This window comes from Chiloscyllium plagiosum, unplaced genomic scaffold (assembly GCF_037043375.1).
Source record: "Chiloscyllium plagiosum isolate Xiang-an unplaced genomic scaffold, Cpla_swu_hap1 HiC_scaffold_8, whole genome shotgun sequence".
Lineage (NCBI taxonomy): Eukaryota > Metazoa > Chordata > Chondrichthyes > Orectolobiformes > Hemiscylliidae > Chiloscyllium > Chiloscyllium plagiosum.
Genome location: NW_028270146.1, coordinates 4,756,599 through 4,784,598, shown reverse-complemented (window position 1 = coordinate 4,784,598; position 28,000 = coordinate 4,756,599). Strand labels below are relative to the sequence as shown.

The window sequence follows — 28,000 nt, the reverse complement described above, 5'->3', positions numbered from 1 at the left end:
GGTGTGTGTTATATCAGAGTGTTACACTGAGGGGTGTGTGTTATATCAGAATGTTACAATGACAGGTGTGTGTTATATCAGAGTGTTACACTGAGGGGTGTGTGTTATATCAGAGCGTTACAGTGATGGGTCAGTGTTATATCAGAGTGTTAAAGTGATGGCTGTGTGTTATATCAGAGTTTTACAGTGAGGGGTGTGTGTTATATCAGAGTGTTGCAGTGACGGGTATGTGTTATATCAGAGTGTTACAGTGAGGGATGTGTTTTATATCAGAGTTACAGTGACGGGTGTGTGTTACATCAAAGTGTCACAGTGAGTCGTGTGTGTTATATCAGAGTGATACACTGAGGGGTGTGTGTTAGATCAGAGTGTTGCAGTGACGGGTATGTGTTATATCAGAGTGTTACAGTGAGGGATGTGTTTTATATCAGAGTTACAGTGACGGGTGTGTGTTACATCAAAGTGTCACAGTGAGTCGTGTGTGTTATATCAGAGTGTTACACTGAGGGGTGTGTTATATCAGAGTGTTACAGTGATGGGTGTGTGTTATATCAGAGTGTTACAGTGACGGGTGTGTGTTGTATCAGAGTGTTGCACTGAGGGGTGTGCGTTATATCAGTGTTAGACTGATGGGTGTGTTTTATATCAGTGTTACACTGCGGGGTGTGTGTTATATCAGTGTGCTACTCTGAGGGGTGTGTGTTATATCAGAGTCTTACTGTGATAGCTGTGCGTTATGTCACAGTGTAACACTGAGGGGTGTGTGTTATATCAGAGTATGGCATGAAGGGGTGTGTGTTATATCAGAGTGTTACAGTGACATGTGTGTGTTATATCAGAGAGTTACAGTGATGGGTGTGTGTTATATCAGAGTGTTACAGTGACGGGGTGTGTTATATCAGATGTTACATTGAGAGGTGTGTGTTATATCAGAGTTTTACAGTGATGGTGTGTGTTATATCATAGTGTTACACTGAGGGGTGTGTGTTATATCAGAGTGTTACAGTGAGGGGTGTGTGTTATATCAGAATGTTACAGTGAGTGAAGTGTGTTATATCAGAGTGTTACACTGAGGGGTGTGTGTTATATCAGAGTGTTACAGTGAGGGATGTGTGTTATATCGGAGTGTTACACTGAGTGGTGTGTGTTATATCAGGGTTTTACAGTGACAGGTGTGTGCTATATCTGAGTGTTATAGTGACAGGTGTGTGTTATATCAGAGTGTTATAGTGATGGGTGTGTGTTATATCAGAGCGTGACAGTGACGGGTGTGTGTTATATCAGAGTTTTACACTGAGGGGTGTGTATTATATCAGAGTGTTACAGTGAGGGGTGTGTGTTATATCAGAGTTTTACACTGAGTGGTGTGTGTTATATCAGGGTTTTACAGTGACAGGTGTGTGCTATATCAGAGTGTTATAGTGATGGGTGTGTGTTATATCAGAGCGTGACAGTGACGGGTGTGTGTTATATCAGAGTTTTACACTGAGGGGTGTGTATTATATCAGAGTGTTACAGTGAGGGGTGTGTGTTATATCAGAGTTTTACACTGAGGGGTTTGTGTTATACCAGAGTCTTACAGTGACTAGTGTGTGTTATATCAGAGTGCTACACTGAGGGGTGTGTGTTATATCAGAGTGTTACAGTGACGGGTATGTGTTATATCAGAGTGTTACACTGAGGGATGTGTTTTATATCAGAGTTACAGTGACGGGCGTGTGTTACATCAAAGTGTCACAGTGAGTCGTGTGTGTTATATCAGAGTGTTACACTGAGGAGTGTGTTATATTAGAGTGTTACAGTGATGGGTGTGTGTTATATCAGAGTGTTACAGTGAGGGATGTGTGTTATATCAGAGTGTTACACTGAGGGGTGTGTGTTATATCAGAGTGTTACACTGAGAGGTGTGTGTTATATCAGAATGCTACAGGTATGGGTGTGTGTTATATCAGAGTGTTACACTGAGTGGTGTGTGTTATATCAGAGTGTTACAGTGAGGGATGTGTGTTATATCAGAGTGTTACACTGAGGGGTGTGTGTTATATCAGAGTGTTACACTGAGAGGTGTGTGTTATATCAGAATGCTACAGGGATGGGTGTGTGTTATATCAGAGTGTTACACTGAGTGGTGTGTGTTATATCAGGGTTTTACAGAGACGGGTGTGTTCTATATCAGAGTGTTAAAGTGACGGGTGTGTGTTATATCAGAGTGTTACACTGAGGGGTGTGTTATATCAGAGTGTTACAGTGATGGGTGTGTGTTATATCAGAGTGTTACAGTGACGGGTGTGTGTTGTATCAGAGTGTTGCACTGAGGGGTGTGTGTTATATCAGAATGTTACAATGACAGGTGTGTGTTATATCAGAGTGTTACACTGAGGGGTGTGTGTTATATCAGAGCGTTACAGTGATGGGTGTGTATTTTATCAGAGTGTTACAGTGAGGGGTGTGCGTTATATCAGAGTTTTACACTGAGGGGTGTGTGTTATATCAGAGTCTTACAGTGACTAGTGTGTGTTATATCAGAGTGCTACACTGAGGGGTGTGTGTTATATCAGAGTGTTACAGTGACGGGTATGTGTTATATCAGAGTGTTACACTGAGGGATGTGTTTTATATCAGAGTTACAGTGACGGGCGTGTGTTACATCAAAGTGTCACAGTGAGTCGTGTGTGTTATATCAGAGTGTTACACTGAGGAGTGTGTTATATTAGAGTGTTACAGTGATGGGTGTGTGTTATATCAGAGTGTTACAGTGAGGGATGTGTGTTATATCAGAGTGTTACACTGAGAGGTGTGTGTTATATCAGAATGCTATAGGTATGGGTGTGTGTTATATCAGAGTGTTACACTGAGTGGTGTGTGTTATATCAGGGTTTTACAGTGACGGGTGTGTGCTATATCAGAGTGTTATAGTGACGGGTGTGTGTTATATCAGAGCGTGACTGTGACAGGTGTGTGTTATATGAGAGTTTTACACTGAGGGGTCTGTACTATATCAGAGTGTTACAGTGAGGGGTGTGTGTTATATCAGATTTTTACACTGAGGGGTGTGTGTTATATCAGAATGCTACAGGTATGGGTGTGTGTTATATCAGAGTGTTACACTGAGTGGTGTGTGTTATATCAGGGTTTTACAGTGACGGGTGTGTGCTATATCAGAGTGTTATAGTGACGGGTGTGTGTTATATCAGAGCGTGACTGTGACAGGTGTGTGTTATATGAGAGTTTTACACTGAGGGGTCTGTACTATATCAGAGTGTTACAGTGAGGGGTGTGTGTTATATCAGAGTTTTACACTGAGGGGTGTGTGTTATACCAGAGTCTTACAGTGACTGGTGTGTGTTATATCAGAGTACTACACTAAGGGGTGTGTGTTATATCAGAGTGTTACACTGAGGGGTGTGTGTTATATCAGAGTGTTGCAGTGACGGGTATGTGTTATATCAGAGTGTTACACTGAGGGATGTGTTTTATATCAGAGTTACAGTGACGGGTGTGTGTTACATCAAAGTGTCACAGTGAGTCGTGTGTGTTATATCAGAGTGTTACACTGAGGGGTGTGTTATATCAGAGTGTTACAGTGATGGGTGTGTGTTATATCAGAGTGTTACAGTGACGGGTGTGTGTTGTATCAGAATGTTGCACTGAGGGGTGTGCGTTATATCAGTGTTAGACTGATGGGTGTGTTTTATATCAGTGTTACACTGCGGGGTGTGTGTTATATCAGTGTGCTACTCTGAGGGGTGTGTGTTATATCAGAGTCTTACTGTGATAGCTGTGCGTTATGTCACAGTGTAACACTGAGGGGCGTGTGTTATATCAGAGTATGGCATGAAGGGGTGTGTGTTATATCAGAGTGTTACAGTGACATGTGTGTGTTATATCAGAGAGTTACAGTGATGGGTGTGTGTTATATCAGAGTGTTACAGTGACGGGGTGTGTTATATCAGATGTTACATTGAGAGGTGTGTGTTATATCAGAGTTTTACAGTGATGGTGTGTGTTATATCATAGTGTTACACTGAGGGGTGTGTGTTATATCAGAGTGTTACAGTGAGGGGTGTGTGTTATATCAGAATGTTACAGTGAGTGAAGTGTGTTATATCAGAGTGTTACACTGAGGGGTGTGTGTTATATCAGAGTGTTACAGTGAGGGATGTGTGTTATATCGGAGTGTTACACTGAGTGGTGTGTGTTATATCAGGGTTTTACAGTGACAGGTGTGTGCTATATCAGAATGTTATAGTGACAGGTGTGTGTTATATCAGAGTGTTATAGTGATGGGTGTGTGTTATATCAGAGCGTGACAGTGACGGGTGTGTGTTATATCAGAGTTTTACACTGAGGGGTGTGTATTATATCAGAGTGTTACAGTGAGGGGTGTGTGTTATATCAGAGTTTTACACTGAGGGGTTTGTGTTATACCAGAGTCTTACAGTGACTAGTGTGTGTTATATCAGAGTGCTACACTGAGGGGTGTGTGTTATATCAGAGTGTTACAGTGACGGGTATGTGTTATATCAGAGTGTTACACTGAGGGATGTGTTTTATATCAGAGTTACAGTGACGGGCGTGTGTTACATCAAAGTGTCACAGTGAGTCGTGTGTGTTATATCAGAGTGTTACACTGAGGAGTGTGTTATATTAGAGTGTTACAGTGATGGGTGTGTGTTATATCAGAGTGTTACAGTGAGGGATGTGTGTTATATCAGAGTGTTACACTGAGGGGTGTGTGTTATATCAGAGTGTTACACTGAGAGGTGTGTGTTATATCAGAATGCTACAGGGATGGGTGTGTGTTATATCAGAGTGTTACACTGAGTGGTGTGTGTTATATCAGGGTTTTACAGAGACGGGTGTGTTCTATATCAGAGTGTTATAGTGACGGGTGTGTGTTATATCAGAGTGTTACACTGAGGGGTGTGTTATATCAGAGTGTTACAGTGATGGGTGTGTGTTATATCAGAGTGTTACAGTGACGGGTGTGTGTTGTATCAGAGTGTTGCACTGAGGGGTGTGTGTTATATCAGAATGTTACAATGACAGGTGTGTGTTATATCAGAGTTTTACACTGAGGGGTGTGTGTTATATCAGAGCGTTACAGTGATGGGTGTGTATTATATCAGAGTCTTACAGTGACTAGTGTGTGTTATATCAGAGTGCTACACTGAGGGGTGTGTGTTATATCAGAGTGTTACAGTGACGGGTATGTGTTATATCAGAGTGTTACACTGAGGGATGTGTTTTATATCAGAGTTACAGTGACGGGCGTGTGTTACATCAAAGTGTCACAGTGAGTCGTGTGTGTTATATCAGAGTGTTACACTGAGGAGTGTGTTATATTAGAGTGTTACAGTGATGGGTGTGTGTTATATCAGAGTGTTACAGTGAGGGATGTGTGTTATATCAGAGTGTTACACTGAGAGGTGTGTGTAATATCAGAATGCTATAGGTATGGGTGTGTGTTATATCAGAGTGTTACACTGAGTGGTGTGTGTTATATCAGGGTTTTACAGTGACGGGTGTGTGCTATATCAGAGTGTTATAGTGACGGGTGTGTGTTATATCAGAGCGTGACTGTGACAGGTGTGTGTTATATGAGAGTTTTACACTGAGGGGTCTGTACTATATCAGAGTGTTACAGTGAGGGGTGTGTGTTATATCAGAGTTTTACACTGAGGGGTGTGTGTTATACCAGAGTCTTACAGTGACTGGTGTGTGTTATATCAGAGTACTACACTAAGGGGTGTGTGTTATATCAGAGTGTTACACTGAGGGGTGTGTGTTATATCAGAGTGTTGCAGTGACGGGTATGTGTTATATCAGAGTGTTACACAGAGGGATGTGTTTTATATCAGAGTTACAGTGACGGGTGTGTGTTACATCAAAGTGTCGCAGTGAGTCGTGTGTGTTATATCAGAGTGTTACACTGAGGGGTGTGTTATATCAGAGTGTTACAGTGATGGGTGTGTGTTATATCAGAGTGTTACAGTGACGGGTGTGTGTTGTATCAGAGTGTTGCACTGAGGGGTGTGCGTTATATCAGTGTTAGACTGATGGGTGTGTTTTATATCAGTGTTACACTGCGGGGTGTGTGTTATATCAGTGTGCTACTCTGAGGGGTGTGTGTTATATCAGAGTCTTACTATGATAGCTGTGCGTTATGTCACAGTGTAACACTGAGGGGCGTGTGTTATATCAGAGTATGGCATGAAGGGGTGTGTGTTATATCAGAGTGTTACAGTGACATGTGTGTGTTATATCAGAGAGTTACAGTGATGGGTGTGTGTTATATCAGAGTGTTACAGTGACGGGGTGTGTTATATCAGATGTTACATTGAGAGGTGTGTGTTATATCAGAGTTTTACAGTGATGGTGTGTGTTATATCAGAGTGTTACACTGAGGGGTGTGTGTTATATCAGAGTGTTACAGTGAGGAGTGTGTGTTATATCAGAATGTTACAGTGAGTGAAGTGTGTTATATCAGAGTGTTACACTGAGGGGTGTGTGTTATATCAGAGTGTTACAGTGAGGGATGTGTGTTATATCAGAGTGTTACACTGAGTGGTGTGTGTTATATCAGGGTTTTACAGTGACAGGTGTGTGCTATATCAGAGTGTTATAGTGACGGGTGTGTGTTATATCAGAGTGTTATAGTGATGGGTGTGTGTTATATCAGAGCGTGACAGTGACGGGTGTGTGTTATATCAGAGTTTTACACTGAGGGGTGTGTATTATATCAGAGTGTTACAGTGAGGGGTGTGTGTTATATCAGAGTTTTACACTGAGGGGTTTGTGTTATACCAGAGTTTTACAGTGACTAGTGTGTGTTATATCAGAGTGCTACACTGAGGGGTGTGTGTTATATCAGAGTGTTACAGTGACGGGTATGTGTTATATCAGAGTGTTACACTGAGGGATGTGTTTTATATCAGAGTTACAGTGACGGGCGTGTGTTACATCAAAGTGTCACAGTGAGTCGTGTGTGTTATATCAGAGTGTTACACTGAGGAGTGTGTTATATTAGAGTGTTACAGTGATGGGTGTGTGTTATATCAGAGTGTTACAGTGAGGGATGTGTGTTATATCAGAGTGTTACACTGAGGGGTGTGTGTTATATCAGAGTGTTACACTGAGAGGTGTGTGTTATATCAGAATGCTACAGGTATGGGTGTGTGTTATATCAGAGTGTTACACTGAGTGGTGTGTGTTATATCAGGGTTTTACAGAGACGGGTGTGTTCTATATCAGAGTGTTATAGTGACGGGTGTGTGTTATAACAGAGCGTGACTGTGACGGGTGTGTGTTATATCAGAGTTTTACACTGAGGGGTGTGTGTTATATCAGAGTCTTACAGTGACTAGTGTGTGTTATATCAGAGTGCTACACTAAGGGGTGTGTGTTATATCAGAGTGTTACACTGAGGGGTGTGTGTTATATCAGAGTGTTGCAGTGACGGGTATGTGTTATATCAGAGTGTTACAGTGAGGGATGTGTTTTATATCAGAGTTACAGTGACGGGTGTGTGTTACATCAAAGTGTCACAGTGAGTCGTGTGTGTTATATCAGAGTGTTACACTGAGGGGTGTGTTATATCAGAGTGTTACAGTGATGGGTGTGTGTTATATCAGAGTGTTACAGTGACGGGTGTGTGTTGTATCAGAGTGTTGCACTGAGGGGTGTGTGTTATATCAGAATGTTACAATGACAGGTGTGTGTTATATCAGAGTGTTACACTGAGGGGTGTGTGTTATATCAGAGCGTTACAGTGATGGGTCAGTGTTATATCAGAGTGTTAAAGTGAGGGCTGTGTGTTATATCAGAGCTTTACAGTGAGGGGTGTGTGTTATATCAGAGTGTTACAGTGAATGGTGTATGTTATATCAGAGTTATACAGCGAGGGGTGTGTGTTACATCAGAGTGTTACAGTGATGGGTGTGTGTTGTATTAGAGTTACACTAAGGGGTGTGTGTTATATCAGAGCGTTACAGTGATGGGTCAGTGTTATATCAGAGGTTTACAGTGAGGGGTGTATGTTATATCAGAGTGTTACACTGAGGGGTGTGTGTTGTATCAGAGTGTTACAGTGAGGGGTGTGTGTTATATCAGAATGTTACACTGAGGGGTGCGTGTTATATCAGAGTGTTACAGTGACGGGTGTGTGTTATATCAGAGTTACAGTGACGGATGTATGTTATATCAGAGTTTTATAGTGACGGGTGTGTGTTATATCAGAGTATTACAGTGAGGGGTGTGTGTTATGTCAGAGTTTTACACTGAGGGGTGTGTGTTGTACCAGAGTTTTACAGTGACGGGTGTGTGTTATATCAAAGTGCTAAACTAAGGGGTGTGTGTTATATCCGAGTGTTACACTGAGGGATGTGTTTTATGTCAGAGTTACAGTGATGGGTGTGTGTTATATCAGAGTGTTACACTGAGGGATGTGTTTTATATCAGAGTTACAGTGACGGGTGTGTGTTATATCAGAGTATTACAGTGAGGGGTGTGTGTTATGTCAGAGTTTTACACTGAGGGGTGTGTGTTGTACCAGAGTTTTACAGTGACGGGTGTGTGTTATATCAGAGTGTTACACTGAGGGGTGTGTGTTATATCAGAGTGTTACAGTGACTGGTGTATGTTATATCAGAGTGTTACAGTGACGGGTGTATGTTATATCAGAGTGTTACACTGAGGGGTGTGTGTTTTGTCAGAGTTACAGTGACGGGTGTGTGTTATATCAGAGTGTTACACTGAGGGGTGTGTGTTATATCAGAGTTACAGTGATGGGTGTGTGTTATACCAGAGTCTTACAGTGACTGGTGTGTGTTATATCAGTGTGCTACACTAAGGGGTGTGTGTTATATCAGAGTGTTACACTGAGGGGTGTGTGTTATATCAGAGTGTTACACTGAGGGGTGTGTGTTATATCAGAGTTACAGTGACGGGTGTGTGTTATATCAGAGTGTCACACTGAGGGGTGTGTGTTATATCAGAGCGTTACAGTGATGGGTCAGTGTTATATCAGAGTGTTAAAGTGATGGCTGTGTGTTTTATCAGAGTTTTACAGTGAGGGGTGTGTGTTATATCAGAGTGTTACAGTGAATGGTGTATGTTATATCAGAGTTATACAGTGAGGGGTGTGTGTTATATCAGAGTGTTACAGTGATGGGTGTGTGTTGTATTAGAGTTACACTAAAGGGTGTGTGTTATATCAGAGCGTTACAGTGATGGGTCAGTGTTATATCAGAGTTTTACAGTGAGGGGTGTATGTTATATCAGAGTGTTACACTGAGGGGTGTGTGTTGTATCAGTGTTACAGTGACGGGTGTGTGTTATATCAGAGTTACAGTGACGGATGTATGTTATATCAGAGTTTTATAGTGACGGGTGTGTGTTATATCAGAGTATTACAGTGAGGGGTGTGTGTTATGTCAGAGTTTTACACTGAGGGGTGTGTGTTATACCAGAGTTTTACAGTGACTGGTGTGTGTTATATCAGAGTGCTACACTAAGGGGTGTGTGTTATATCCGAGTGTTACACTGAGGGATGTGTTTTTTATCAGAGTTACAGTGACGGGTGTGTGTTACATCAAAGTGTCACAGTGAGTCGTGTGTGTTATATCAGAGTGTTACACTGAGGGGTGTGTTATATCAGAGTGTTACAGTGACGGGTGTGTGTTGTATCAGAGTGTTGCACTGAGGGGTGTGCGTTATATCAGTGTTAGACTGATGGGTGTGTTTTATATCAGTGTTACACTGCGGGGTGTGTGTTATATCAGTGTGCTACTCTGAGGGGTGTGTGTTATATCAGAGTCTTACTGTGATAGCTGTGCGTTATGTCACAGTGTAACACTGAGGGGTGTGTGTTATATCAGAGTATGGCATGAAGGGGTGTGTGTTATATCAGAGTGTTACAGTGACATGTGTGTGTTATATCAGAGAGTTACAGTGATGGGTGTGTGTTATATCAGAGTGTTACAGTGACGGGGTGTGTTATATCAGATGTTACATTGAGAGGTGTGTGTTATATCAGAGTTTTACAGTGATGGTGTGTGTTATATCATAGTGTTACACTGAGGGGTGTGTGTTATATCAGAGTGTTACAGTGAGGGGTGTGTGTTATATCAGAATGTTACAGTGAGTGAAGTGTGTTATATCAGAGTGTTACACTGAGGGGTGTGTGTTATATCAGAGTGTTACAGTGAGGGATGTGTGTTATATCGGAGTGTTACACTGAGTGGTGTGTGTTATATCAGGGTTTTACAGTGACAGGTGTGTGCTATATCAGAGTGTTATAGTGACAGGTGTGTGTTATATCAGAGTGTTATAGTGATGGGTGTGTGTTATATCAGAGCGTGACAGTGACGGGTGTGTGTTATATCAGAGTTTTACACTGAGGGGTGTGTATTATATCAGAGTGTTACAGTGAGGGGTGTGTGTTATATCAGAGTTTTACACTGAGGGGTTTGTGTTATACCAGAGTCTTACAGTGACTAGTGTGTGTTATATCAGAGTGCTACACTGAGGGGTGTGTGTTATATCAGAGTGTTACAGTGACGGGTATGTGTTATATCAGAGTGTTACACTGAGGGATGTGTTTTATATCAGAGTTACAGTGACGGGCGTGTGTTACATCAAAGTGTCACAGTGAGTCGTGTGTGTTATATCAGAGTGTTACACTGAGGAGTGTGTTATATTAGAGTGTTACAGTGATGGGTGTGTGTTATATCAGAGTGTTACAGTGAGGGATGTGTGTTATATCAGAGTGTTACACTGAGGGGTGTGTGTTATATCAGAGTGTTACACTGAGAGGTGTGTGTTATATCAGAATGCTACAGGTATGGGTGTGTGTTATATCAGAGTGTTACACTGAGTGGTGTGTGTTATATCAGGGTTTTACAGAGACGGGTGTGTTCTATATCAGAGTGTTAAAGTGACGGGTGTGTGTTATATCAGAGTGTTACACTAAGCGGTGTGTTATATCAGAGTGTTACAGTGATGGGTGTGTGTTATATCAGAGTGTTACACTGAGGGATGTGTTTTATATCAGAGTTACAGTGACGGGTGTGTGTTATATCAGAGTGTTACAGTGAGGGATGTGTGTTGTATCAGAGTGTTACACTGAGGGGTGTGTGTTATATCAGAGTGTTACACTGAGAAGTGTGTGTTATATCAGAATGCTATAGATATGGGTGTGTGTTATATCAGAGTGTTACACTGAGTGGTGTGTGTTATATCAGGGTTTTACAGAGACGGGTGTGTTCTATATCAGAGTGTTATCGTGACGGGTGTGTGTTATATCAGAGCGTGACTGTGACGGGTGTGTGTTATATGAGAGTTTTACACTGAGGAGTGTGTATTATATCAGAGTTTTACACTGAGGGGTGTGTGTTATACCAGAGTCTTACAGTGACTGGTGTGTGTTATATCAGAGTGCTACACTAAGGGGTGTGTGTTATATCAGAGTGTTGCAGTGACGGGTATGTGTTATATCAGAGTGTTACAGTGAGGGATGTGTTTTATATCAGAGTTACAGTGACGGGTGTGTGTTATATCAGGGTGTCACAGTGAGTCATGTGTGTTATATCAGAGTGTTACACTGAGGGGTGTGTTATATCAGAGCGTGACAGTGACGGGTGTGTGTTATATCAGAGTTTTACACTGAGGGGTGTGTATTATATCAGAGTGTTACAGTGAGGGGTGTGTGTTATATCAGAGTTTTACACTGAGGGGTTTGTGTTATACCAGAGTTTTACAGTGACTAGTGTGTGTTATATCAGAGTGCTACACTGAGGGGTGTGTGTTATATCAGAGTGTTACAGTGACGGGTATGTGTTATATCAGAGTGTTACACTGAGGGATGTGTTTTATATCAGAGTTACAGTGACGGGCGTGTGTTACATCAAAGTGTCACAGTGAGTCGTGTGTGTTATATCAGAGTGTTACACTGAGGAGTGTGTTATATTAGAGTGTTACAGTGATGGGTGTGTGTTATATCAGAGTGTTACAGTGAGGGATGTGTGTTATATCAGAGTGTTACACTGAGAGGTGTGTGTTATATCAGAATGCTACAGGTATGGGTGTGTGTTATATCAGAGTTTTACAGAGACGGGTGTGTTCTATATCAGAGTGTTATAGTGACGGGTGTGTGTTATAACAGAGCGTGACTGTGACGGGTGTGTGTTATATCAGAGTTTTACACTGAGGGGTGTGTGTTATATCAGAGTCTTACAGTGACTAGTGTGTGTTATATCAGAGTGCTACACTAAGGGGTGTGTGTTATATCAGAGTGTTACACTGAGGGGTGTGTGTTATATCAGAGTGTTGCAGTGACGGGTATGTGTTATATCAGAGTGTTACAGTGAGGGATGTGTTTTATATCAGAGTTACAGTGACGGGTGTGTGTTACATCAAAGTGTCACAGTGAGTCGTGTGTGTTATATCAGAGTGTTACACTGAGGGGTGTGTTATATCAGAGTGTTACAGTGATGGGTGTGTGTTATATCAGAGTGTTACAGTGACGGGTGTGTGTTGTATCAGAGTGTTGCACTGAGGGGTGTGTGTTATATCAGAATGTTACAATGACAGGTGTGTGTTATATCAGAGTGTTACAGTGATGGGTGGGTGTTGTATTAGAGTGTTACACTAAGGGGTGTGTGTTATATCAGAGTGTTACACTGATGGGTGTGTGTTATATCAGAGCGTTACAGTGATGGGTCAGTGTTATATCAGAGTGTTAAAGTGATGGCTGTGTGTTATATCAGAGTTTTACAGTGATGGGTGTGTGTTTTATCAGAGTGTTACAGTGAATGGTGTATGTTATATCAGAGTTTTACAGTGAGGGGTGTGTGTTATATCAGAGTGTTACAGTGAATGGTGTATGTTATATCAGAGTTATACAGCGAGGGGTGTGTGTTACATCAGAGTGTTACAGTGATGGGTGTGTGTTGTATTAGAGTTACACTAAGGGGTGTGTGTTATATCAGAGCGTTACAGTGATGGGTCAGTGTTATATCAGAGTTTTACAGTGAGGGGTGTATGTTATATCAGAGTGTTACACTGAGGGGTGTGTGTTGTATCAGAGTGTTACAGTGAGGGGTGTGTGTTATATCAGAATGTTACACTGAGGGGTGCGTGTTATATCAGAGTGTTACAGTGACGGGTGTGTGTTATATCAGAGTTACAGTGACGGATGTATGTTATATCAGAGTTTTATAGTGACGGGTGTGTGTTATATCAGAGTATTACAGTGAGGGGTGTGTGTTATATCAGAGTGTTACAGTGACGGGTGTGTGTTATATCAGAGTATTACAGTGAGGGGTGTGTGTTATGTCTGAGTTTTACACTGAGGGGTGTGTGTTGTACCAGAGTTTTACAGTGACTGGTGTGTGTTATATCAGAGTGCTACACTAAGGGGTGTGTGTTATATCCGAGTGTTACACTGAGGGATGTGTTTTATATCAGAGTTACAGTGATGGGTGTGTGTTATATCAGAGTGTTACACTGAGGGATGTGTTTTATATCAGAGTTACAGTGACGGGTGTGTGTTATATCAGAGTGTTACAGTGAGGGATGTGTGTTGTATCAGAGTGTTACACTGAGGGGTGTGTGTTATATCAGAGTGTTACACTGAGAAGTGTGTGTTATATCAGAATGCTATAGATATGGGTGTGTGTTATATCAGAGTGTTACACTGAGTGGTGTGTGTTATATCAGGGTTTTACAGAGACGGGTGTGTTCTATATCAGAGTGTTATCGTGACGGGTGTGTGTTATATCAGAGCGTGACTGTGACGGGTGTGTGTTATATGAGAGTTTTACACTGAGGAGTGTGTATTATATCAGAGTTTTACACTGAGGGGTGTGTGTTATACCAGAGTCTTACAGTGACTGGTGTGTGTTATATCAGAGTGCTACACTAAGGGGTGTGTGTTATATCAGAGTGTTGCAGTGACGGGTATGTGTTATATCAGAGTGTTACAGTGAGGGATGTGTTTTATATCAGAGTTACAGTGACGGGTGTGTGTTACATCAAAGTGTCACAGTGAGTCATGTGTGTTATATCAGAGTGTTACACTGAGGGGTGTGTTATATCAGAGTGTTACAGTGATGGGTGTGTGTTATATCAGAGTGTTACAGTGACGGGTGTGTGTTGTATCAGAGTGTTGCACTGAGGGGTGTGTGTTATATCAGAATGTTACAATGACAGGTGTGTGTTATATCAGAGTGTTACACTGAGGGGTGTGTGTTATATCAGAGCGTTACAGTGATGGGTCAGTGTTATATCAGAGTGTTAAAGTGATGGCTGTGTGTTATATCAGAGCTTTACAGTGAGGGGTGTGTGTTATATCAGAGTGTTACAGTGAATGGTGTATGTTATATCAGAGTTATACAGCGAGGGGTGTGTGTTACATCAGAGTGTTACAGTGATGGGTGTGTGTTGTATTAGAGTTACACTAAGGGGTGTGTGTTATATCAGAGCGTTACAGTGATGGGTCAGTGTTATATCAGAGGTTTACAGTGAGGGGTGTATGTTATATCAGAGTGTTACACTGAGGGGTGTGTGTTGTATCAGAGTGTTACAGTGAGGGGTGTGTGTTATATCAGAATGTTACACTGAGGGGTGCGTGTTATATCAGAGTGTTACAGTGACGGGTGTGTGTTATATCAGAGTTACAGTGACGGATGTATGTTATATCAGAGTTTTATAGTGACGGGTGTGTGTTATATCAGAGTATTACAGTGAGGGGTGTGTGTTATGTCAGAGTTTTACACTGAGGGGTGTGTGTTGTACCAGAGTTTTACAGTGACGGGTGTGTGTTATATCAAAGTGCTAAACTAAGGGGTGTGTGTTATATCCGAGTGTTACACTGAGGGATGTGTTTTATGTCAGAGTTACAGTGATGGGTGTGTGTTATATCAGAGTGTTACACTGAGGGATGTGTTTTATATCAGAGTTACAGTGACGGGTGTGTGTTATATCAGAGTATTACAGTGAGGGGTGTGTGTTATGTCAGAGTTTTACACTGAGGGGTGTGTGTTGTACCAGAGTTTTACAGTGACGGGTGTGTGTTATATCAGAGTGTTACACTGAGGGGTGTGTGTTATATCAGAGTGTTACAGTGACTGGTGTATGTTATATCAGAGTGTTACAGTGACGGGTGTATGTTATATCAGAGTGTTACACTGAGGGGTGTGTGTTATGTCAGAGTTACAGTGACGGGTGTGTGTTATATCAGAGTGTTACACTGAGGGGTGTGTGTTATATCAGAGTTACAGTGATGGGTGTGTGTTATACCAGAGTCTTACAGTGACTGGTGTGTGTTATATCAGTGTGCTACACTAAGGGGTGTGTGTTATATCAGAGTGTTACACTGAGGGGTGTGTGTTATATCAGAGTGTTACACTGAGGGGTGTGTGTTATATCAGAGTTACAGTGACGGGTGTGTGTTATATCAGAGTGTCACACTGAGGGGTGTGTGTTATATCAGAGCGTTACAGTGATGGGTCAGTGTTATATCAGAGTGTTAAAGTGATGGCTGTGTGTTTTATCAGAGTTTTACAGTGAGGGGTGTGTGTTATATCAGAGTGTTACAGTGAATGGTGTATGTTATATCAGAGTTATACAGTGAGGGGTGTGTGTTATATCAGAGTGTTACAGTGATGGGTGTGTGTTGTATTAGAGTTACACTAAAGGGTGTGTGTTATATCAGAGCGTTACAGTGATGGGTCAGTGTTATATCAGAGTTTTACAGTGAGGGGTGTATGTTATATCAGAGTGTTACACTGAGGGGTGTGTGTTGTATCAGTGTTACAGTGACGGGTGTGTGTTATATCAGAGTTACAGTGACGGATGTATGTTATATCAGAGTTTTATAGTGACGGGTGTGTGTTATATCAGAGTATTACAGTGAGGGGTGTGTGTTATGTCAGAGTTTTACACTGAGGGGTGTGTGTTATACCAGAGTTTTACAGTGACTGGTGTGTGTTATATCAGAGTGCTACACTAAGGGGTGTGTGTTATATCCGAGTGTTACACTGAGGGATGTGTTTTTTATCAGAGTTACAGTGACGGGTGTGTGTTACATCAAAGTGTCACAGTGAGTCGTGTGTGTTATATCAGAGTGTTACACTGAGGGGTGTGTTATATCAGAGTGTTACAGTGACGGGTGTGTGTTGTATCAGAGTGTTGCACTGAGGGGTGTGCGTTATATCAGTGTTAGACTGATGGGTGTGTTTTATATCAGTGTTACACTGCGGGGTGTGTGTTATATCAGTGTGCTACTCTGAGGGGTGTGTGTTATATCAGAGTCTTACTGTGATAGCTGTGCGTTATGTCACAGTGTAACACTGAGGGGTGTGTGTTATATCAGAGTATGGCATGAAGGGGTGTGTGTTATATCAGAGTGTTACAGTGACATGTGTGTGTTATATCAGAGAGTTACAGTGATGGGTGTGTGTTATATCAGAGTGTTACAGTGACGGGGTGTGTTATATCAGATGTTACATTGAGAGGTGTGTGTTATATCAGAGTTTTACAGTGATGGTGTGTGTTATATCATAGTGTTACACTGAGGGGTGTGTGTTATATCAGAGTGTTACAGTGAGGGGTGTGTGTTATATCAGAATGTTACAGTGAGTGAAGTGTGTTATATCAGAGTGTTACACTGAGGGGTGTGTGTTATATCAGAGTGTTACAGTGAGGGATGTGTGTTATATCGGAGTGTTACACTGAGTGGTGTGTGTTATATCAGGGTTTTACAGTGACAGGTGTGTGCTATATCAGAGTGTTATAGTGACAGGTGTGTGTTATATCAGAGTGTTATAGTGATGGGTGTGTGTTATATCAGAGCGTGACAGTGACGGGTGTGTGTTATATCAGAGTTTTACACTGAGGGGTGTGTATTATATCAGAGTGTTACAGTGAGGGATGTGTGTTATATCAGAGTTTTACACTGAGGGGTTTGTGTTATACCAGAGTCTTACAGTGACTAGTGTGTGTTATATCAGAGTGCTACACTGAGGGGTGTGTGTTATATCAGAGTGTTACAGTGACGGGTATGTGTTATATCAGAGTGTTACACTGAGGGATGTGTTTTATATCAGAGTTACAGTGACGGGCGTGTGTTACATCAAAGTGTCACAGTGAGTCGTGTGTGTTATATCAGAGTGTTACACTGAGGAGTGTGTTATATTAGAGTGTTACAGTGATGGGTGTGTGTTATATCAGAGTGTTACAGTGAGGGATGTGTGTTATATCAGAGTGTTACACTGAGGGGTGTGTGTTATATCAGAGTGTTACACTGAGAGGTGTGTGTTATATCAGAATGCTACAGCTATGGGTGTGTGTTATATCAGAGTGTTACACTGAGTGGTGTGTGTTATATCAGGGTTTTACAGAGACGGGTGTGTTCTATATCAGAGTGTTAAAGTGACGGGTGTGTGTTATATCAGAGTGTTACACTAAGCGGTGTGTTATATCAGAGTGTTACAGTGATGGGTGTGTGTTATATCAGAGTGTTACAGTGACGGGTGTGTGTTGTATCAGAGTGTTGCACTGAGGGGTGTGTGTTATATCAGAATGTTACAATGACAGGTGTGTGTTATATCAGAGTGTTACACTGAGGGGTGTGTGTTATATCAGAGCGTTACAGTGATGGGTGTGTATTATATCAGAGTGTTACAGTGAGGGGTGTGCGTTATATCAGAGTTTTACACTGAGGGGTGTGTGTTATATCAGAGTCTTACAGTGACTAGTGTGTGTTATATCAGAGTGCTACACTGAGGGGTGTGTGTTATATCAGAGTGTTACAGTGACGGGTATGTGTTATATCAGAGTGTTACACTGAGGGATGTGTTTTATATCAGAGTTACAGTGACGGGCGTGTGTTACATCAAAGTGTCACAGTGAGTCGTGTGTGTTATATCAGAGTGTTACACTGAGGAGTGTGTTATATTAGAGTGTTACAGTGATGGGTGTGTGTTATATCAGAGTGTTACAGTGAGGGATGTGTGTTATATCAGAGTGTTACACTGAGAGGTGTGTGTTATATCAGAATGCTATAGGTATGGGTGTGTGTTATATCAGAGTGTTACACTGAGTGGTGTGTGTTATATCAGGGTTTTACAGTGATGGGTGTGTGCTATATCAGAGTGTTATAGTGACCGGTATGTGTTATATCAGAGCGTGACTGTGACAGGTGTGTGTTGTATGAGAGTTTTACACTGAGGGGTCTGTACTATATCAGAGTGTTACAGTGAGGGGTGTGTGTTATATCAGAGTTTTACACTGAGGGGTGTGTGTTATACCAGAGTCTTACAGTGACTGGTGTGTGTTATATCAGAGTACTACACTAAGGGGTGTGTGTTATATCAGAGTGTTACACTGAGGGGTGTGTGTTATATCAGAGTGTTGCAGTGACGGGTATGTGTTATATCAGAGTGTTACACAGAGGGATGTGTTTTATATCAGAGTTACAGTGACGGGTGTGTGTTACATCAAAGTGTCACAGTGAGTCGTGTGTGTTATATCAGAGCGTTACACTGAGGGGTGTGTTATATCAGAGTGTTACAGTGATGGGTGTGTGTTATATCAGAGTGTTACACTGAGGGATGTGTGTTATATCAGAGTGTTACACTGAGAGGTGTGTGTTATATCAGAATGCTATAGGTATGGGTGTGTGTTATATCAGAGTGTTACACTGAGTGGTGTGTGTTATATCAGGGTTTTACAGTGACGGGTGTGTGCTATATCAGAGTGTTATAGTGACGGGTGTGTGTTATATCAGAGCGTGACTGTGACAGGTGTGTGTTATATGAGAGTTTTACACTGAGGGGTCTGTACTATATCAGAGTGTTACAGTGAGGGGTGTGTGTTATATCAGATTTTTACACTGAGGGGTGTGTGTTATATCAGAATGCTACAGGTATGGGTGTGTGTTATATCAGAGTGTTACACTGAGTGGTGTGTGTTATATCAGGGTTTTACAGTGACGGGTGTGTGCTATATCAGAGTGTTATAGTGACGGGTGTGTGTTATATCAGAGCGTGACTGTGACAGGTGTGTGTTATATGAGAGTTTTACACTGAGGGGTCTGTACTATATCAGAGTGTTACAGTGAGGGGTGTGTGTTATATCAGAGTTTTACACTGAGGGGTGTGTGTTATACCAGAGTCTTACAGTGACTGGTGTGTGTTATATCAGAGTACTACACTAAGGGGTGTGTGTTATATCAGAGTGTTACACTGAGGGGTGTGTGTTATATCAGAGTGTTGCAGTGACGGGTATGTGTTATATCAGAGTGTTACACTGAGGGATGTGTTTTATATCAGAGTTACAGTGACGGGTGTGTGTTACATCAAAGTGTCACAGTGAGTCGTGTGTGTTATATCAGAGTGTTACACTGAGGGGTGTGTTATATCAGAGTGTTACAGTGATGGGTGTGTGTTATATCAGAGTGTTACAGTGACGGGTGTGTGTTGTATCAGAATGTTGCACTGAGGGGTGTGCGTTATATCAGTGTTAGACTGATGGGTGTGTTTTATATCAGTGTTACACTGCGGGGTGTGTGTTATATCAGTGTGCTACTCTGAGGGGTGTGTGTTATATCAGAGTCTTACTGTGATAGCTGTGCGTTATGTCACAGTGTAACACTGAGGGGCGTGTGTTATATCAGAGTATGGCATGAAGGGGTGTGTGTTATATCAGAGTGTTACAGTGACATGTGTGTGTTATATCAGAGAGTTACAGTGATGGGTGTGTGTTATATCAGAGTGTTACAGTGACGGGGTGTGTTATATCAGATGTTACATTGAGAGGTGTGTGTTATATCAGAGTTTTACAGTGATGGTGTGTGTTATATCATAGTGTTACACTGAGGGGTGTGTGTTATATCAGAGTGTTACAGTGAGGGGTGTGTGTTATATCAGAATGTTACAGTGAGTGAAGTGTGTTATATCAGAGTGTTACACTGAGGGGTGTGTGTTATATCAGAGTGTTACAGTGAGGGATGTGTGTTATATCGGAGTGTTACACTGAGTGGTGTGTGTTATATCAGGGTTTTACAGTGACAGGTGTGTGCTATATCAGAGTGTTATAGTGACAGGTGTGTGTTATATCAGAGTGTTATAGTGATGGGTGTGTGTTATATCAGAGCGTGACAGTGACGGGTGTGTGTTATATCAGAGTTTTACACTGAGGGGTGTGTATTATATCAGAGTGTTACAGTGAGGGGTGTGTGTTATATCAGAGTTTTACACTGAGGAGTTTGTGTTATACCAGAGTCTTACAGTGACTAGTGTGTGTTATATCAGAGTGCTACACTGAGGGGTGTGTGTTATATCAGAGTGTTACACTGACGGGTATGTGTTATATCAGAGTGTTACACTGAGGGATGTGTTTTATATCAGAGTTACAGTGACGGGCGTGTGTTACATCAAAGTGTCACAGTGAGTCGTGTGTGTTATATCAGAGTGTTACACTGAGGAGTGTGTTATATTAGAGTGTTACAGTGATGGGTGTGTGTTATATCAGAGTGTTACAGTGAGGGATGTGTGTTATATCAGAGTGTTACACTGAGGAGTGTGTTATATTAGAGTGTTACAGTGATGGGTGTGTGTTATATCAGAGTGTTACAGTGAGGGATGTGTGTTATATCAGAGTGTTACACTGAGAGGTGTGTGTTATATCAGAATGCTACAGGGATGGGTGTGTGTTATATCAGAGTGTTACACTGAGTGGTGTGTGTTATATCAGGGTTTTACAGAGACGGGTGTGTTCTATATCAGAGTGTTATAGTGACGGGTGTGTGTTATATCAGAGTGTTACACTGAGGGGTGTGTTATATCAGAGTGTTACAGTGATGGGTGTGTGTTATATCAGAGTGTTACAGTGACGGGTGTGTGTTGTATCAGAGTGTTGCACTGAGGGGTGTGTGTTATATCAGAATGTTACAATGACAGGTGTGTGTTATATCAGAGTTTTACACTGAGGGGTGTGTGTTATATCAGAGCGTTACAGTGATGGGTGTGTATTATATCAGAGTCTTACAGTGACTAGTGTGTGTTATATCAGAGTGCTACACTGAGGGGTGTGTGTTATATCAGAGTGTTACAGTGACGGGTATGTGTTATATCAGAGTGTTACACTGAGGGATGTGTTTTATATCAGAGTTACAGTGACGGGCGTGTGTTACATCAAAGTGTCACAGTGAGTCGTGTGTGTTATATCAGAGTGTTACACTGAGGAGTGTGTTATATTAGAGTGTTACAGTGATGGGTGTGTGTTATATCAGAGTGTTACAGTGAGGGATGTGTGTTATATCAGAGTGTTACACTGAGAGGTGTGTGTTATATCAGAATGCTATAGGTATGGGTGTGTGTTATATCAGAGTGTTACACTGAGTGGTGTGTGTTATATCAGGGTTTTACAGTGACGGGTGTGTGCTATATCAGAGTGTTATAGTGACGGGTGTGTGTTATATCAGAGCGTGACTGTGACAGGTGTGTGTTATATGAGAGTTTTACACTGAGGGGTCTGTACTATATCAGAGTGTTACAGTGAGGGGTGTGTGTTATATCAGAGTTTTACACTGAGGGGTGTGTGTTATACCAGAGTCTTACAGTGACTGGTGTGTGTTATATCAGAGTACTACACTAAGGGGTGTGTGTTATATCAGAGTGTTACACTGAGGGGTGTGTGTTATATCAGAGTGTTGCAGTGACGGGTATGTGTTATATCAGAGTGTTACACTGAGGGATGTGTTTTATATCAGAGTTACAGTGACGGGTGTGTGTTACATCAAAGTGTCGCAGTGAGTCGTGTGTGTTATATCAGAGTGTTACACTGAGGGGTGTGTTATATCAGAGTGTTACAGTGATGGGTGTGTGTTATATCAGAGTGTTACAGTGACTGGTGTGTGTTGTATCAGAGTGTTGCACTGAGGGGTGTGCGTTATATCAGTGTTAGACTGATGGGTGTGTTTTATATCAGTGTTACACTGCGGGGTGTGTGTTATATCAGTGTGCTACTCTGAGGGGTGTGTGTTATATCAGAGTCTTACTGTGATAGCTGTGCGTTATGTCACAGTGTAACACTGAGGGGTGTGTGTTATATCAGAGTATGGCATGAAGGGGTGTGTGTTATATCAGAGTGTTACAGTGACATGTGTGTGTTATATCAGAGAGTTACAGTGATGGGTGTGTGTTATATCAGAGTGTTACAGTGACGGGGTGTGTTATATCAGATGTTACATTGAGAGGTGTGTGTTATATCAGAGTTTTACAGTGATGGTGTGTGTTATATCATAGTGTTACACTGAGGGGTGTGTGTTATATCAGAGTGTTACAGTGAGGAGTGTGTGTTATATCAGAATGTTACAGTGAGTGAAGTGTGTTATATCAGAGTGTTACACTGAGGGGTGTGTGTTATATCAGAGTGTTACAGTGAGGGATGTGTGTTATATCAGAGTGTTACACTGAGTGGTGTGTGTTATATCAGGGTTTTACAGTGACAGGTGTGTGTTATATCAGAGTGTTATAGTGATGGGTGTGTGTTATATCAGAGCGTGACAGTGACGGGTGTGTGTTATATCAGAGTTTTACACTGAGGGGTGTGTATTATATCAGAGTGTTACAGTGAGGGGTGTGTGTTATATCAGAGTTTTACACTGAGGGGTTTGTGTTATACCAGAGTTTTACAGTGACTAGTGTGTGTTATATCAGAGTGCTACACTGAGGGGTGTGTGTTATATCAGAGTGTTACAGTGACGGGTATGTGTTATATCAGAGTGTTACACTGAGGGATGTGTTTTATATCAGAGTTACAGTGACGGGCGTGTGTTACATCAAAGTGTCACAGTGAGTCGTGTGTGTTATATCAGAGTGTTACACTGAGGAGTGTGTTATATTAGAGTGTTACAGTGATGGGTGTGTGTTATATCAGAGTGTTACAGTGAGGGATGTGTGTTATATCAGCGTGTTACACTGAGGGGTGTGTGTTATATCAGAGTGTTACACTGAGAGGTGTGTGTTATATCAGAATGCTACAGGTATGGGTGTGTGTTATATCAGAGTGTTACACTGAGTGGTGTGTGTTATATCAGAGTGTTATAGTGACGGGTGTGTGTTATATCAGAGTGTTATAGTGACGGGTGTGTGTTATATCAGAGCGTGACAGTGACGGGTGTGTGTTATATCAGAGTTTTACACTGAGGGGTGTGTATTATATCAGAGTGTTACAGTGAGGGGTGTGTGTTATATCAGAGTTTTACACTGAGGGGTGTGTGTTATACCAGAGTTTTACAGTGACTAGTGTGTGTTATATCAGAGTGCTACACTGAGGGGTGTGTGTTATATCAGAGTGTTACAGTGACGGGTATGTGTTATATCAGAGTGTTACACTGAGGGGTGTGTTATATCAGAGTGTTACAGTGATGGGTGTGTGTTATATCAGAGTTACAGTGACGGATGTATGTTATATCAGAGTTTTATAGTGACGGGTGTGTGTTATATCAGAGTGTTACACTGAGGAGTGTGTATTATATCAGAGTATTACAGTGAGGGGTGTGTGTTATGTCAGAGTTTTACACTGAGGGGTGTGTGTTGTACCAGAGTTTTACAGTGACGGGTGTGTGTTATATCAAAGTGCTAAACTAAGGGGTGTGTGTTATATCCGAGTGTTACACTGAGGGATGTGTTTTATGTCAGAGTTACAGTGATGGGTGTGTGTTATATCAGAGTGTTACACTGAGGGATGTGTTTTATATCAGAGTTACAGTGACGGGTGTGTGTTATATCAGAGTATTACAGTGAGGGGTGTGTGTTATGTCAGAGTTTTACACTGAGGGGTGTGTGTTGTACCAGAGTTTTACAGTGACGGGTGTGTGTTATATCAAAGTGCTAAACTAAGGGGTGTGTGTTATATCCGAGTGTTACACTGAGGGATGTGTTTTATGTCAGAGTTACAGTGATGGGTGTGTGTTATATCAGAGTGTTACACTGAGGGATGTGTTTTATATCAGAGTTACAGTGACGGGTGTGTGTTATATCAGAGTATTACAGTGAGCGGTGTGTGTTATGTCAGAGTTTTACACTGAGGGGTGTGTGTTGTACCAGAGTTTTACAGTGACGGGTGTGTGTTATATCAGAGTGTTACACTGAGGGGTGTGTGTTATATCAGAGTGTTACAGTGACTGGTGTATGTTATATCAGAGTGTTACAGTGACGGGTGTATGTTATATCAGAGTGTTACACTGAGGGGTGTGTGTTATGTCAGAGTTACAGTGACGGGTGTGTGTTATATCAGAGTGTTACACTGAGGGGTGTGTGTTATATCAGAGTTACAGTGATGGGTGTGTGTTATACCAGAGTCTTACAGTGACTGGTGTGTGTTATATCAGTGTGCTACACTAAGGGGTGTGTGTTATATCAGAGTGTTACACTGAGGGGTGTGTGTTATATCAGAGTTACAGTGACGGGTGTGTGTTATATCAGAGTGTCACACTGAGGGGTGTGTGTTATATCAGAGCGTTACAGTGATGGGTCAGTGTTATATCAGAGTGTTAAAGTGATGGCTGTGTGTTATATCAGAGTTTTACAGTGAGGGGTGTGTGTTATATCAGAGTGTTACAGTGAATGGTGTATGTTATATCAGAGTTATACAGTGAGGGGTGTGTGTTATATCAGAGTGTTACAGTGATGGGTGTGTGTTGTATTAGAGTTACACTAAAGGGTGTGTGTTATATCAGAGCGTTACAGTGATGGGTCAGTGTTATATCAGAGTTTTACAGTGAGGGGTGTATGTTATATCAGAGTGTTACACTGAGGGGTGTGTGTTGTATCAGTGTTACAGTGACGGGTGTGTGTTATATCAGAGTTACAGTGACGGATGTATGTTATATCAGAGTGTTACAGTGAGGGGTGTGTGTTATGTCAGAGTTTTACACTGAGGGGTGTGTGTTCTCCCAGAGTTTTACAGTGACTGGTGTGTGTTATATCAGAGTGCTACACTAAGGGGTGTGTGTTATATCAGAGTGTTACACTGAGGGATGTGTTTTATATCAGAGTTACAATGACGGGTGTGTGTTATATCAGAGTGTTACACTGAGGAGTGTGTGTTATATCAGAGTGTTACACTGAGGGATGTGTTTTATGTCAGAGTTACAGTGACGGGTGTGTGTTATATCAGAGTGTCACACTGAGGGGTGTGTGTTATATCAGAGTGTTACAGTGACGGGTGTGTGTTATATTAGAGTGTTACAGTGACAGGTGTATGTTATATCAGAGTGTTACACTATGGGGTGTGTGTTATATCAGAGTGTTACACTGAGGGGTGTGTGTTATATCAGAGTGTTACAGTGACGGGTGTGTGTTATATTAGAGTGTTACAGTGACAGGTATATGTTATATTAGAGTGTTACACTGAGGGGTGTGTGTTATATCAGAGTGTTACACTGAGGGGTGTGTGTTATATCAGAGTTACAGTGACGGGTGTGTGTTATATCAGAGTGTTACACTGAGGGGTGTGTGTTATATCAGAGTTACAGTGACGGGTGTGTGTTATATCAGAGTGTCACACTGAGGGGTGTGTGTTATATCAGAGCGTTACAGTGATGGGTCAGTGTTATATCAGAGTGTTAAAGTGATGGCTGTGTGTTATATCATAGTTTTACTGTGAGGGGTGTGTGTTATATCAGAGTGTTACAGTGAATGGTGTATGTTATATCAGAGTTATACAGTGAGGGTTGTGTGTTATATCAGAGTGTTACAGTGATGGGTGTGTGTTGTATTAGAGTTACACTAAGGGGTGTGTGTTATATCAGAGCGTTACAGTGATGGGTCAGTGTTATATCAGAGTTTTACAGTGAGGGGTGTATGTTATATCAGAGTGTTACACTGAGGGGTGTGTGTTGTATCAGTGTTACAGTGACGGGTGTGTGTTATATCAGAGTTACAGTGACGGATGTATGTTATATCAGAGTTTTATAGTGACGGGTGTGTGTTATATCAGAGTATTACAGTGAGGGGTGTGTGTTATGTCAGAGTTTTACACTGAGGGGTGTGTGTTATACCAGAGTTTTACAGTGACTGGTGTGTATTATATCAGAGTGCTACACTAAGGGGTGTGTGTTATATCCGAGTTATACACTGAGGGATGTGTTTTATGTCAGAGTTATAGTGACGGGTGTGTGTTATATCAGAGTGTTACACTGAGGGGTGTGTGTTATATCAGAGTTACAGTGATGGGTGTGTGTTATATCAGAGTATTACAGTGAGTGGTGTGTGTTATATCAGAGTGTTACAGTGACGGGTGTGTGTTATATCAGAGTGTTACACTGAGGGGTGTGTGTTATATCAGAGTGTTACAGTGACTGGTGTATGTTATATCAGAGTGTTACAGTGACGGGTGTGTGTTATATCAGAGTGTTACAGTGACTGGTGTATGTTATATCAGAGTGTTACAGTGACGGGTGTGTGTTATATCAGAGTGTTACACTGAGGGGTGTGTGTTATATCAGAGTATTACCGTGATGGGTGTGTGTTATATCAGAGTGTTACACTGAGGGGTGTGTGTTATATCAGAGTGTTACAGTGACGGGTGTATGTTATATCAGAGTGTTACAGTGACAGGTGTATGTTATATCAGAGTGTTACACTGAGGGGTGTGTGTTATATCAGAGCAACAGTGACGGGTGTGTATTATATCAGAGTGTCACACTGAGGGTGTGTGTTATATCAGAGTTTTACAGTGAGGGGTGTGTGTTATATCAGAGTGTTACACTGAGGGGTGTGTGTTATATCTGAGTGTTACAGTGACGGGTGTGTGTTATATTAGAGTGTTACAGTGACAGGCGTATGTTATATCAGAGTGTTACCCTGAGGGGTGTGTGTTATATCAGAGTGTTACACTGAGGGGTGTGTGTTATATCAGAGTTTCAGTGACGGGTGTGTGTTATATCAGAGTGTTACACTGAGGGGTGTGTGTTATATCAGAGTTACAGTGACGGGTGTGTGTTATATCAGAGTGTCACACTGAGGGGTGTGTGTTATATCAGAGCATTACAGTGAGCGGTGTGTGTTATATCAGAGTGTTACAGTGACGGGTGTATGTTATATCAGAGTGTTACACTGAGGGGTGTGTGTTATATCAGAGTGTTACAGTGACGGGTGTATGTTATATCAGAGTGTTACAGTGACGGGTGTGTGTTATATCAGAGTGTTACAGTGACGGGTGTGTGTTATATCAGAGTGTTACACTGAGGGGTGTGTGTTATATCAGAGTGTTACAGTGACGGGTGTATGTTATATCAGAGTGTTACACTGAGGGGTTTGTGTTATATCAGAGTGTTACAGTGACGGGTGTATGTTATATCAGAGTGTTACAGTGACGGGTGTATGTTATATCAGAGTGTTACACTGAGGGGTGTGTGTTATATCAGAGTGTTACAGTGACGGGTGTGTGTTATATCAGAGTGTTACACTGAGGGGTGTGTGTTATATCAGAGTGTTACAGTGACGGGTGTATGTTATATCAGAGTGTTACACTGAGGGGTGTGTGTTATATCAGAGTGTTACACTGAGGGGTGTGTGTTATATCAGAGTGTTACAGTGACGGGTGTATGTTATATCAGAGTGTTACACTGAGGGGTGTGTGTTATATCAGAGTGTTACACTGAGGGGTGTGTGTTATATCAGAGTGTTACAGTGACGGGTGTGTGTTATATCAGAGTGTTACACTGAGGGGTGTGTGTTATATCAGAGTGTTACACTGAGGGGTGTGTGTTATATCAGAGTGTTACACTGAGGGGTGTGTGTTATATCAGAGTGTTACACTGAGGGGTGTGTGTTATATCAGAGTGTTACAGTGACGGGTGTGTTTTATATCAGAGTGTTACAGTGACAGGTGTGGTACCTGAAAGCAAGGTGCAAGAGATGCCAATGGGAAGAATGCAGACATTCCAGAGGGTTGTATGGTTAGCGTGGTCACAGAATTAGGGAGG

At 41.8% G+C, this 28,000-nt stretch overlaps 1 protein-coding gene across 2 annotated transcripts in view; it reads right to left on the bottom strand.

Moving 5' to 3' along the window:
• The window catches only part of LOC122553321 (cholesterol 24-hydroxylase-like), a 105,132-nt gene that overhangs the window by 54,313 nt on the left and 22,819 nt on the right, over positions 1 to 28,000 (bottom strand). The gene's annotated exons all lie outside the window — the stretch shown is intronic.